The sequence below is a fragment of the Aotus nancymaae genome, unplaced genomic scaffold (assembly GCF_030222135.1).
Source record: "Aotus nancymaae isolate 86718 unplaced genomic scaffold, 86718_ANA_hifiasm-v0.15.2.pri h1tg000057l, whole genome shotgun sequence".
NCBI classification, from domain to species: domain Eukaryota; kingdom Metazoa; phylum Chordata; class Mammalia; order Primates; family Aotidae; genus Aotus; species Aotus nancymaae.
Window position 1 is genome coordinate 14,861,276 of NW_026988471.1, and position 12,218 is coordinate 14,873,493.

The 12,218-nt window shown below is 38.2% G+C and overlaps 1 non-coding gene across 1 annotated transcript; it reads left to right on the top strand.

Annotated features, from left to right (window-relative positions):
- Positions 1 to 5,952: 5,952 nt before the first annotated feature.
- On the top strand, positions 5,953 to 6,054 carry LOC135269843 (small nucleolar RNA U13). The gene has a single exon (XR_010338093.1). It is a non-coding gene; the product is annotated as a small nucleolar RNA U13 (small nucleolar RNA).
- The last annotated feature ends 6,164 nt before the right edge of the window (positions 6,055 to 12,218 follow it).

The following is a 12,218-nucleotide window of genomic DNA, read 5'->3' on the forward strand; positions in this document are numbered from 1 at the left end:
AGAAGAATAACCTTTCTTCAGTAGGCTGAGCAAACTAAGAGACAGCAGCTAGTAAGAGACTCCAAAGTTCTAAAAATGTGAAAACAGATAGATGAGTGGTATCTGACTGAGAAGAGAGAAAAAAAGTGAATCTAACTTCCTCAGTAAGACCAGCTAGATATAATATCCTAGAGATAAGGAATATATATATATATATATGTATGTATGTATATATAACTTCCTAGAGCTAAAAACTATATATATATTTTTAGAGACAGGGTCTTGCTCTGTTGCCCAGGCTGAAGTGCAGAGGTGCAATCACAGCTCACTGCACCCTTGAGCCTCTTGGCTCAAGCAATTTTCCCACCTCAGCCTCCCAAGTAGCTGGGACTACAGGTGTGGACCACCAAGCCTGGCTAATTTTTGTTATTTTTTTGTAGAGATGGCGTTTCACCATGTTGCCCAGAATGGTCTCAAACTCCTGAGCTCAAGCATTCCACCCAACTTGGTCTCCTAAAGTTGACATTTTTTAATAGAAAAGGTTTTCTAAATGCCCAGCATAATGTTGGACATTTGAAAAAAAGTACATTGCTATGAAATTGAATAATATAAGTATGAAGAAGATATACTGAAAGTTTTGTTTTTTTTTCAGAAGGGGAAGGAATCAACCAGAAAACTAGTAGCTAAAAACACATGGATGTACTTTCTTAAACATTCTGAGGGAAAATATTTTTCAAATATAGAATGTTATACCCAACCAAATTATCAATCAAATGTAAATTGAGAAAAAAATCTCAGACTTGGAAGATCTCAAACTTTATGTCCACAAATTCTTCCTCAGGAAGTTGCTGCAGAAAATATTCCATCAAAATGAGAGTTAAGAGAAAAAGACACAGGACATGGCAAAGATGGAGTCCTAGGAACCAGATTTACCTTCCCACCTGAAACAAATACAGAACTAGACCAAATATAAGAAACAACGGCTCTGAAGACATTAAACCTTGGATAACAAAGATTAGTGAAACAAAGAGAGCCCTACATACAGGGAGGACACATCCAGGCAGAAGCTAAAGGCTTCTCTGAGTTTGAGAAGATGAAGCAGGATATCTGGGGAAATGTCCTGGGTCAGCATGGTGGCTCATGCCTATAATCCTAGCACTTTGGGAGGCCAAAGCGGATGATCACTTGAGCTCAGGAGTTCGAGACCAGCCTGGGCAGCATTGTGAGACTTCATTTCTAAAAAAAAAAAAATTTAGGAAAGAAAACATATCTAGTACCCAACACCAATAAAATTCACAATGTTTGGCATCCAATTTAAAAAATCACCATAAAAAGGTAAATGAACCCCATACTGAAGAAAAAACTCATTTATGGAAACTCACCCAGAAATGGCACAAATGATAGAAATAGTAGACAAAGACATTAAAATAATTGTTATAGGGCCAGGCATGGTGGCTTATGCCTGTAATACCAGCACTTTGAGAGGCCTCAGCAGACAGATTGCTTGAGCTCAAGAGTTCGAGACCAGCCTGGCCAAAATGGCTAAATCCCATCTTTACTAAAAATCCAAAAAAGTTAGCCAGGAGTGGTGGTATGCATGTATAGTCCCAGCTACTTAGGAGGCTGAGGTAGGAGAATAGCTTGAATCTGGGAAGCGGAGGTTCAGTGAGCTGAGACCATACCAGCCTGCGGGACAGTATAAGACTCCATCTCAAAAAAAAAAAGAAGAAAAGAAAAAAATTGCTATAACCAAATTTTATATCTCTAAGGAGTTAGACAAAAGATTGAACACGTTTAGTAGAGAAAAAAAGATACAACTAAGATCCAAACAGAATCTCTAAAGAGAAAAATTTTTATATCTGATATGAAAAGTACATTGGAAGGGAATAATGGCAGATTGTACATTGTGGAAAAAAAAAGATTAGCAAACTTGAAGACACATCAATAAAAATGTTTCAAAATGAAACACAGAAAAGACTAAAACACAAATAAACAGAGTATTAGCCAAATGTAGGACAACTTCGAGCAATCAAGTGTGAGTTACTGTAAAATATACTTCACAGCAAATGATCCACAGTTCCTGCTACACATGCCATCATGTAAACCCCTCATCGAGTGCGACCTGTGCTTAGTGACTAACTTCCAGACAACAGGATAAGGAAAATGTGATGGTGAGTGACTTGGACATCAGTGTTCCCAAAGAAAACAAAAGAAAACAGAAAAATATTTGAGGCCAGGTGAGGTGGCTCACACCTGTAATCCCAGCACTTTGGGAAGCCCAGGTGCATGGCCAACACGGTGAAACCCTATCTCTATTAACAATACAAAAATTAGCTGGGCGTGGTAGCATGCACCTGTAATCACAGCTGCTAGGGAGACTGAGACATAAGAGTTGCTTGAACCCAGGAGGAAGAGGTTGCAATGAGCTGAAATAGCATGACAGAGTGAAACTGTGTCTCAAATACACACACACACACACACACACACACACACACACACACATTTATACGTATGAAGAAATAACACCAAAAAGCTTCCAGATTTGATGAAAATTATAAACCTATAGATTTAAGAGGCTAAAACAAACATTTAACAAAAACCATACCAAGCCATAGTATCATCAAATCATTTAAAACTAGTGATAAAAAGACAAATCCTAAAATTAGTGAGGGATGAGGGAAGGGCACATTGTATACAAAAGAAAAAAGATATATGACTAATAGCAGATTTCTCATGAAAAACAATGTAAACTCAAAGACAGTGAAGCAACATCTTTAAAGCACTGAAAAAAAGGAAAACCTGTCAACATAGAATTCCACATGCAGTGAAATTATCTTTTTAAAAACAAGGATGAAATAAAGACTTTTTCAGACATATAAAAGCTGAAATAATTCAGCACCAGCAGACCTGCACTATAAGAATCTTTAAAGGAAATACTTCAAGCAGAAAGAAAATGATACCAGATGGAAAGCTGGATTCAGACCAAAAAATGAGAAGCACTAGATATAGTACATACATGAATAAGCATAAAGGCTATTATTATTTTTGTTATTGACATTTTTAAGAGGTAAAAGTGATTAAAACAAAACTATTAATAACGTATTTTGATTTTTTTTTTGAGACGGAGTCTTGCTCTGTTGCCCAAGCTGGAGTGGAATGGCACAATCAACTCACTACAACTGCCACTTCCTGGGTTCAAGCAATTCTCCTGCCTCAGCCTCCCAAGTAGCTGGGATTACACGTGCATGCCACCACACCTAGCTATTTTTTTGTACTTTTAGTAGAGACGGGGTTTCACCATGTTTGCCAGGCTGGTCTTGAACTCCTGACCTCATGATCCATCTGCCTCAGCCTCCCAAAGTGCTGGGATTACAGGTGTGAGCCATCACGCCCGGTCATATTTTGATGTTGCTAACATATATAGAGGTAAAATATATGAGAATAATATCACAAAGGCCTAGAAGGAAAAAATAGAAGTATATTGTTGTAAGGTTCTGATACATGAAGTAGTATAATATCCGTTGAAGATAGCTGTAGAAGTTAAAGATGTATACTATAGACTGTAAAGTAACCTCTAAAATAACATCACAAGGAGTTATAGCTACCAGACTAACAAAGTTGTTACAACAGAATCATAAACAATATTCAATTAATTAAAAATAATGTATAAAAGGGGGAAAATGAAACAAAGAACAGATGGTAGAAACAGAAAAAAATAGTTAAGATAATAGATTTGAACACAAACATATCAACAATTATACTAAATATAAATGGCCTAAATACTTTGTGGTTGCCAGCCTCCAAGATGGCCAGCATTGAGGCCCATCTTCTGGTATTCACACCACCATATAAGCTTCTTCCATAAAGCATGAACTGAGCTTTGTGACTTACTAAGCAAAGGATAAGGCAGGTGTGATGGTGTGTAATTGGTGATTAGGCCATAAAGGGCAGGGCAGCATTGCATTCTTTCTCTCTCTCTCTTCCTCTTTCTCCCAGTATTAGTATCAGCTATGGGAAAAGCCATGCTGAGAGCAGTCCAATGGAGAGGCCCACATGGTACGAAACTATAGCCTCCTGCAAACAGGCTCTTGGATGAGCTCAGAAGTGGGTTCTTCAGCCCCAGTCAAATGCTCAGAGTCTGCAGCCCCATCTGACAGCTTGATGGTTATGAGAGACTCTGAGTCAGATCTGCCCAAATAAGTTGCTTCAAGATTTCTGACCCTCAAAACCTGAGAGTTAAAAAATGTTTTGTTCTTAAGCCACTGTTTCGTGGTAATTTGTGACGCAGTGGTAGATAACTAACACAAGCCTTAATTAAAAAGCAGATACTGTCAGACTAGGTTAAGAAATAGGACCCACCACTTTATATCCATTAGGATGGCTATTCTGTTCAAATTAAAAAACAAAACAAAATTTAAAAATAGAAAATAACAAGTATCAGCAAGGATGTTGAGAAATCGGAACCTGGTGCATCACTGGTGGGAACATAAACCAGTATAATCACTGTGGAATTTCCTCAAAAAGTGAAACACTGTGTTGCCATATGATCCGGGAATTCACTTCCAGACATATTTCAATTTCCAAAGAATTGAAAGCAGGAACTCAGATATTTGTACACTAGTGTTTATAGCAGCATTGTGCACAAAAAACAAACGGAGAAAATGGCCTGTAATCCCAGCGCTTTGGGAGACTGAGGCAAGCAGATCACTTGAGATCGGGAATTTGAGACCAGTCTGGCCCGCATGGTGAAACCCCATCTCTATAAAAAATGTAAAAAGTAGCTGGGTTGTGGTGATGTGCACCTGTAATCCCAGCTACTTGGGAGGCTGAGGGAGGCGAATCACCTGAATCCAGGAGGTGGAGGCTGCGGTGAGCCGAGATTGTGCCCCTGCACTCCAGCCTGAGTGACAGAGTGGGACTCTGTCTCAAAAAAAAAAAAAAGTAAAAATAACCCAAATGTTCATGGATAGGTCAATGGATTAACAAAATGTTTTATATACATGCAACAGATTATTACTCAGCTTTCAGAAAAATAAAATTCTGATGTATGCTACAACATAGATTAACCTTGAAGACATTATGTTAAGGGAAAGGAGCCGAACATAAAAGGATAAATATTGTGATTCCACTTATATGAGGTACCTAGAATAGTCAATTCATAGAGGCAGAAAGTATGCTAGCGGTTACCAGGGCTGGGAGAGGAAAGATATTGTTCAATACGTAAAGAGAGTCATTTGGGATGATGAAAAAGTTCTGGCAATGGAGAGCAGTGATAGATGTACAACATTATGAATGTTATTTACTGTCACTGAATTGTACACTTAGAAAGGGTTAAAATAATAAATTTTATGTTATATAAATTTCACCATAATAACAAAAGTGAAAAAAAACCAAGACCCAATGATAGATTGCCTACAAGAAACCCATTTTAATATATAGATACAAATAAGATTAAGCAAAAAAAAAAAAAAGGAAGTAGATATGCTATGCTAATTGTAATCATAAGTAAATGAAATGGTTTTGTTAATATTGCTATCAAATCATGTAGATTTCAGGCAAAGAATATTACCAGGGATAGAGCAAGTCAATACACAAGACGTTACAATGCTAAATATTTATTTGCCTTAATAACCAAACTTAAAAATAAATAAGGTGGCTGGGCATAGTGGCTCATGCCTGTAATCCCAGCACTTTGGGAGGCCGAGGCTGGCAGATCACTTAAGGCCAGGAGCTGAAGGCCTGCCTGGCCAATGTGGTGAAACCCCATCTCTGCAAAAAATACAAAACAATTGGCCAGGTGTTGTGGCTCACAGCTGTAGTCCCAGCTACTCAGGAGGTTGAGGCAGGAGGATCGCTCAAACCTGGGAGGCAGAGGTTGCAGTGAGCTGAGATCACATGATTGCACTCCAGCCTGGGTGACAGAGTGAGACCCTGTCTCAAAAAAATTTTTAAATTACAAAAATGAACGAAGTGATCCTTTTGTAGTTCATAAGAATGATGCAATCTTTCAGGTGTATGTGTGAGATGTGCCTCCCTCAAATCTTGTTCAGACATTGGCATATAATCTCTCTGATGGGAAGAGAAATAAATTAATTAAATTAAATAATAAATTAAGCAAAAACTAATCAAATTTCAAGGAGAAATAGACAAGTCCAAATTATGGTCTGAGAACTTGCCAACCCTCTCTCAATAATTATAAAACGAGAAGACATATAATTAGTATGAATACAGATGACTTGAAAACACTATCAACCAACTTGACTTAGTAGACATTCATAGAACACTACACTCAACAACAGCAGAATATACATTCAAGTGCACATGAACATTAACCAAGACAGAATATAATCTAGGCCATAAAACAAAGAAGTTTCACTATCCTTTTTGTTTTGTTTTGTTTTTGAGATGAAGTCTTGCTCTGTCGCCCAGGCTGGAGTGCAGTAGCACCATCTCAGCTCACTGCAACCTTCACCTCCCAGGTTCAAGAGATTCTCCTGCCTCAGGCTCCTGAGTAGCTGAGATTACAGGCACCTGCCATCATGCCTGGCTAATTTTTGTATTTTTAGTAGAGACAGAGCTTCATTATGTTGGCCAGGCTGGTCTCAAACTACTGATCTCAGGTGATTCGCCTGCCTTGGCCTCCCAAAGTGCTGGGATTATAGGAGTGAGCCACCATGCCTGACCTTCGGTATACTTTTAAAAATTCTAGTCTTTACAAAGTATATTCTCTGACCACAATGAAATTAAATTAGAAATTAGTAGTAGAAAGATAGCTAGGAAATCAAAAATATTTGGAAACCAAATAAGCACACCTCTGAATAATCTGTGATTGAAAGAGAAAGTCTGAAAGTAAATTTAAAAACATTTTCCACTAAAAGAAAATGAAAACAAAGCAGTATTTAGAAATTTATAATACTAAATGATCAAATAAAAAAGAAGAAAGTTCTCAAATTCAGGACCTCATGTTTCATTCTAAGAAACTAGAAAGACAAGAACAACTGAAGAAAAGAAACTAGAAGAGAGATCAAAGAAAAAAAAAACATGCCTATAATCCTAGCACGTTAGAAGGCCAGTGTGGGCGGATCACTTGAAGTCAGGAGTTTGACACCAACCTGCCCAATGTGGTGAAACCCTGTCTTTACTAAAAATACAAAAATTAGTCAGAAATTTCTTGATACCGGGAAGTGGACGTTACCGTGAGCCAAGATCACCCTCCTGCATTCTAGTTGAGGCAACAGAGTGAGACTCTGCCTCAAAAAAGAAAAAGAAAAAAGAAAAAAATTAATAAGATAGAAAAACCACATAAATAATAGTGAAAATCAGTGAAACCAAAGGCTGGCTTTTTGAGATCGATAAAATTGATAAACTTCTAGGCAGACTGACGAGGGAAAAAAATAAATGTGAAAGTTGATCATAAGAATTGAGTTATTCTTGTTATTCCCAACTAAAACAGAGTCAAGAAGCCATCGAAGAAAATTCAGGCAGGGTATAAAGCATTGCTCCGAGAATGTAATTCTTATAAGTATGGCTGCTGAAACTACTTGTTGTAACCTAAAACCAGTTTTATCCATCGCTTCTGAGATAACTCTAGACCTAGTTTGGCTCATCACTGTGGCTCACCTATTGGAGCTTCCCAGCTTTCCAAACGCTTGCTAGTGCCAATGAACTTTCTCAAAGAGTAATAAGTGACATTTCTCCTTCTTTTTAATAAAATCTCTAACCTTGTCTTTGTTCTTCAGACATGCCAAAGGTCACCTGGTCTGCATGTACGCCCGGAACTGCAATTTTCTCTTCCCAAATAAAACATTAAGTTTACAGATTGAGCTCTACATTTTTATTTTGACTTCACCATACAAAACACAGTCAGTAGCAGCAATGAGTGAGGTGACATCACTACAGATCCTCCAGGTATTTAAAGGATAATAAATGAATATTATGAGCAATTCTATGCCAATAAATTTGAAAAATTAAATAAAATGGATAAATTTCTAGGAAGACAAACTACCAAAGCTTACTCAAAAAGAAATGGATAACGTAATGACATTATGCCTTTTAAATAAATTGAGCTTGTTGTTAAAAACTTTTCCACAAAGAAAATCCAGGCCCAGATGGTTTCACTGGTGAGTTCCAGCAGACGTTTAAGGAAGAAATAATACTGATTATATGCACAAAATTGTCCAGAATACTGAATCAGAAAGAATAATTCCTAACAGATCCTATGAGACCAGCATTCAATAATATCAAAACCAGATAAAGGCATTGCCAGAAAACTTGATCAATTTCCCTCATGAACATATGCAACCATTGTTAAATGGTTTTAGCAAATTTAATCCAACAATGTATAAAAAGGATAATACATTAACAGCCAACGCAGTTTATTCCAGAAATACAAGATTGGTCTTACATTTGAAAATCAAGTAATGTAACCCACCACATCAACAGACTAAACTCCAAACTAAAATGAAGCAAGAAAGCATATGATTATCTCTAGATGACAGGAAAAGCATTTGACAAAGCCCAACCTCTATTTCTGACAAGAATTCACAGCAAACCAGGAACATTGGTAAACTTCCTCAATCAGATAAAGGACATCTACAAAAACTCTACAACTACCATCATAGAAAGACTCTAACCATGTCTATGTAACATTTGTGCTAAATGTCGAAGCAATTGCATAAAGGCAAGAAGTATTAAAAGGCATCTAAAATTAGGAAGGAAGAAATAAAACTGTGTTTGTTTACAGATGACATGATCACGTACGCAGGAAATTCTTTTGAGTCTACATAAAAGCTACTAGAACTACCATACAGAGGGTAAAATTACACCTCTATATGACTCAGACATTCCACTCCTAGACATTTACCTAAAAGAAATAAAGACATATGTCCATAAAGTGAGTTTAGCAGAGTTGCAGGACACAAGATTAAATAAATAAAAAGCGGTGGTATTTCTAGATACTCAAAATAAAGAGGCAGAAATTGAAATAAAATCAATACCAGTTACAATCATAGCATCCAAAATATTAACTACTAAAGGATAGGTCTGACAAGAGGTGTGTAAGACCTCTATACTGGGAGCTACAAAACACTGCTGAAAGAAAATTAAAGAAGACTTAAATATGTGGAGAGCAATATATGTTCATGTACTCCGTCTCAAAAAAAGTGTATATATATATATATTTGTATATGTTCATGTGTATGTGTATACACACACACACACACACACATATATGTTCATGTATTGAATGACCCAATATTCTTAAGAGGTCAGTTCTCACTAAATTGTTCCAAATTCAACATACTTCCAGAAAAATTCTAGCAAGCTTCTTTAGTAGAAATTTCACGTAATGGCCGGCACAGTGGCTCACGCCTGTAATCCCAGCACTTCGGGAGGTTGAGGTGGGTGGATCACTTGAGGCCAGGAGTTTGAGACCAGACTGGCCAACATGGTGAAACCCTGTCTCTACTAAACACACAAAAATTAGCTAGGCATGGTGGCACATGCCTGTAATCCCAGCTACTCGGGTGGCTGAGGCAGGAGAATCACTTGAACCTGGGAGGCGGAGGTTGCAGTGAGCTGAGATTGCACCACTACACTCCAGCCTGGGTGACAGAGATAGAAAGAAAGAAAGAGAGAAAGAAGGAAGGGAGGGAGGGAAGGAAGGAAGGAAGGAAAGAAGGAAAGAATTTGACATATTAGTTCTAAAATTAACATGAAAATTTAAAAAAATCTAAAATAGTGAAAATAACTTTGAAAAATAACAAAGTTGGGAACTGACCCTATCTGACTTTGAGACTTGTAAAGCTATAAAAATTAAGACAGTGTGGTAATAATCTCAAACTATACAAATAGTTAAATATGACAAAACAGGTAGACCCACATGCATATAGATAGCTGATTTTCAAGACACATGCAAAGTTAATTTATGGGCAAAAAGACTGTCTTTTCATAAATGGTGTTAAAATAATTGGTTATGCATATGCAAAAAATGAATGTTGATCCAGACATCACACCATACACAAAATTTAACTCAAAATGGATGGAGACTTAAATGTTACAAAAATCTTAGACTAAAAAACAGAAAAAAAATCTTTGTGGTCTTGAGTTAAGCAACAATCTCTTAGATACAATACCAAAAACACAATCTGTGGGTGGGGGGAGAAGATAAGTGGACTTCATCAGTATTAAGAACCTCTTCTCTTCAAGCCAGGTGTGATGTGGCTCATACCTGCAATCCCGGAGTCTGGGGAGGCTGAGGGGACCACTCAAGGCCAGGTGTTCCAGACCAGCTTCAGTAATACAGTGAGACTTTAAAAAATTGTTTTAATTAACCAGGTGTGGTGGTGTGCACCTGTGTTCCCAGCTACTTAGGAGGCTGAGGTGGAAGGATCACTTGAGCCCAGAAGTTCAAGGCTGCAGTGAGCTATGACTGCACCACTGTATTCCAGCCTGGGTGACAGGACAAGATCTTGTCTCAAAAAAAAGAAAAGAAAAAAAAAAAAAGAAAAACTTTCCATTCTGCTCTTCCAAATCACTGTTACAAAATACAAGCCACAGGCTAGGGGGAAATATTTGCAAAGCACCTATGTGATAAAGCATTTGTATTCACAATATACACAGAATTCTCAAAACTTGATAAAAAGAAAACCAACAACTTCACAATAAAATGAGCAAAAGATGTGAACAACGAAGAAGATATTTGGATGGCAACTACGCATGTGAAAAGAAGCTCAGCATTACGAAATGGAAACTGAAACCTCAGTAGATACCACTGAATAGAATGCCTGAAATTTAAAAGGCTGATCATACCAAGTATTGACACACATGTGGAACAACTGGACCTCTCATTCACTGCTGGTGAAAAGCTAATATGGTACAGACATTTCAGAAGATGATATGGCTTGGCTCTGTCCCCACCCAAATCTTACCTCGTAGCTTCCATAATTCCCACATGTTGTGGGAGGGACCTGCTGGGAGATGACTGAATCATGGGGGTGGGTCTTTCCTATGCTGTTCTTGTGATGGTGAATGGGTCTCATGAGATCTGATGATTTTTAAAAACAGGAGTTTCTGCACAAGCTCTCTTTTTGCCTGCTGCCATCCTGGTAAGATGTGACTTGCTCCTCCTTGCCTTCCACCATGATTGTGAGGAAGCCACTTTGTTTTGTAAATTTCCCTGTCCTGGGTATGTCTTTATGAGGAGCATGAAAACAGACAATATAGAAGATAATTTGGTAGTTTATTTAAAAAACAACAATAAAGCCAGGGTGGCTCACACCTGTAATCCCAGCACTTTGGGAGGCTGAGAGGTGTGGATCATCTGAGGCTAGAGGTTCAAGACCAGCCTGGCCAACATGGTGAAACCTTGTCTCTACTAAAAATACAAAAATTAGCCAGGTGTAGTAGTGTGCGCCTGTAGTCCCAGCTATGTCGGAGGCTGAGGCAGGAGAATTGCTTGAATGCAGGAAGCGGTGTTTGCAGTGAGCCGAGATTGCTCCATTGCACTTCAATGTGGGCAACAAGAGTGAAACTCTGTCTCAAAAGAAAATAAACAAATCAATAAAAATAAAATTCTAGAAAATGCCAACTACTCTATATTGACAGAAAGCCTGGGAATGGGGAGAGAAGCAGAAGAGAGCAATGACCAAGAGACACGAGGGGCTGAGCGCAGTGGCTTACCCCTGTAATCCCAGAACTTTGGGAGGCCAAGGCAGGCAGATCACTAGAGGTCAGGAGTTCAAGACCAGCCTGGCCAACATGGTGAAACCCCGTCTCTACCAAAAATACAAAAATTAGCCTGGCATGGTGGTGGGTACCTGTAATCCCAGCTACTGGGGGAGCTGAGGCAGGAGAATTGCTTGAATCCAAGAAGCAGAGGTTGTAGTGAGCTGAGATAGCACCACTGCCCTCCAGCCTGGGCAACAGAGTGAGATTCCATCTCAAAAAACAGACAGAAAAAAAGAGACACAAGGAAGCTTTGGGGGTGACGAACATGCTCATTATCCTGATGATGGTGATGGTTACTCAAATGTATGCATGTGTCAAAATTCATCAGATTGTACATTTTTATATGTGAGGTTTGCTGTCTGTTAATTATACTTCAATAAGCTGTTAAAGGTAAAAAAAGCAAAAAAAAAAAAAGCTCTTAGAAAACCATGATGTGTAGGACTGAAATCTAGCACAAGAAGTAAGAGATGGGAACGCTTCCAAAGTTGGTGGAGAGAAGGGCTAGATCACAG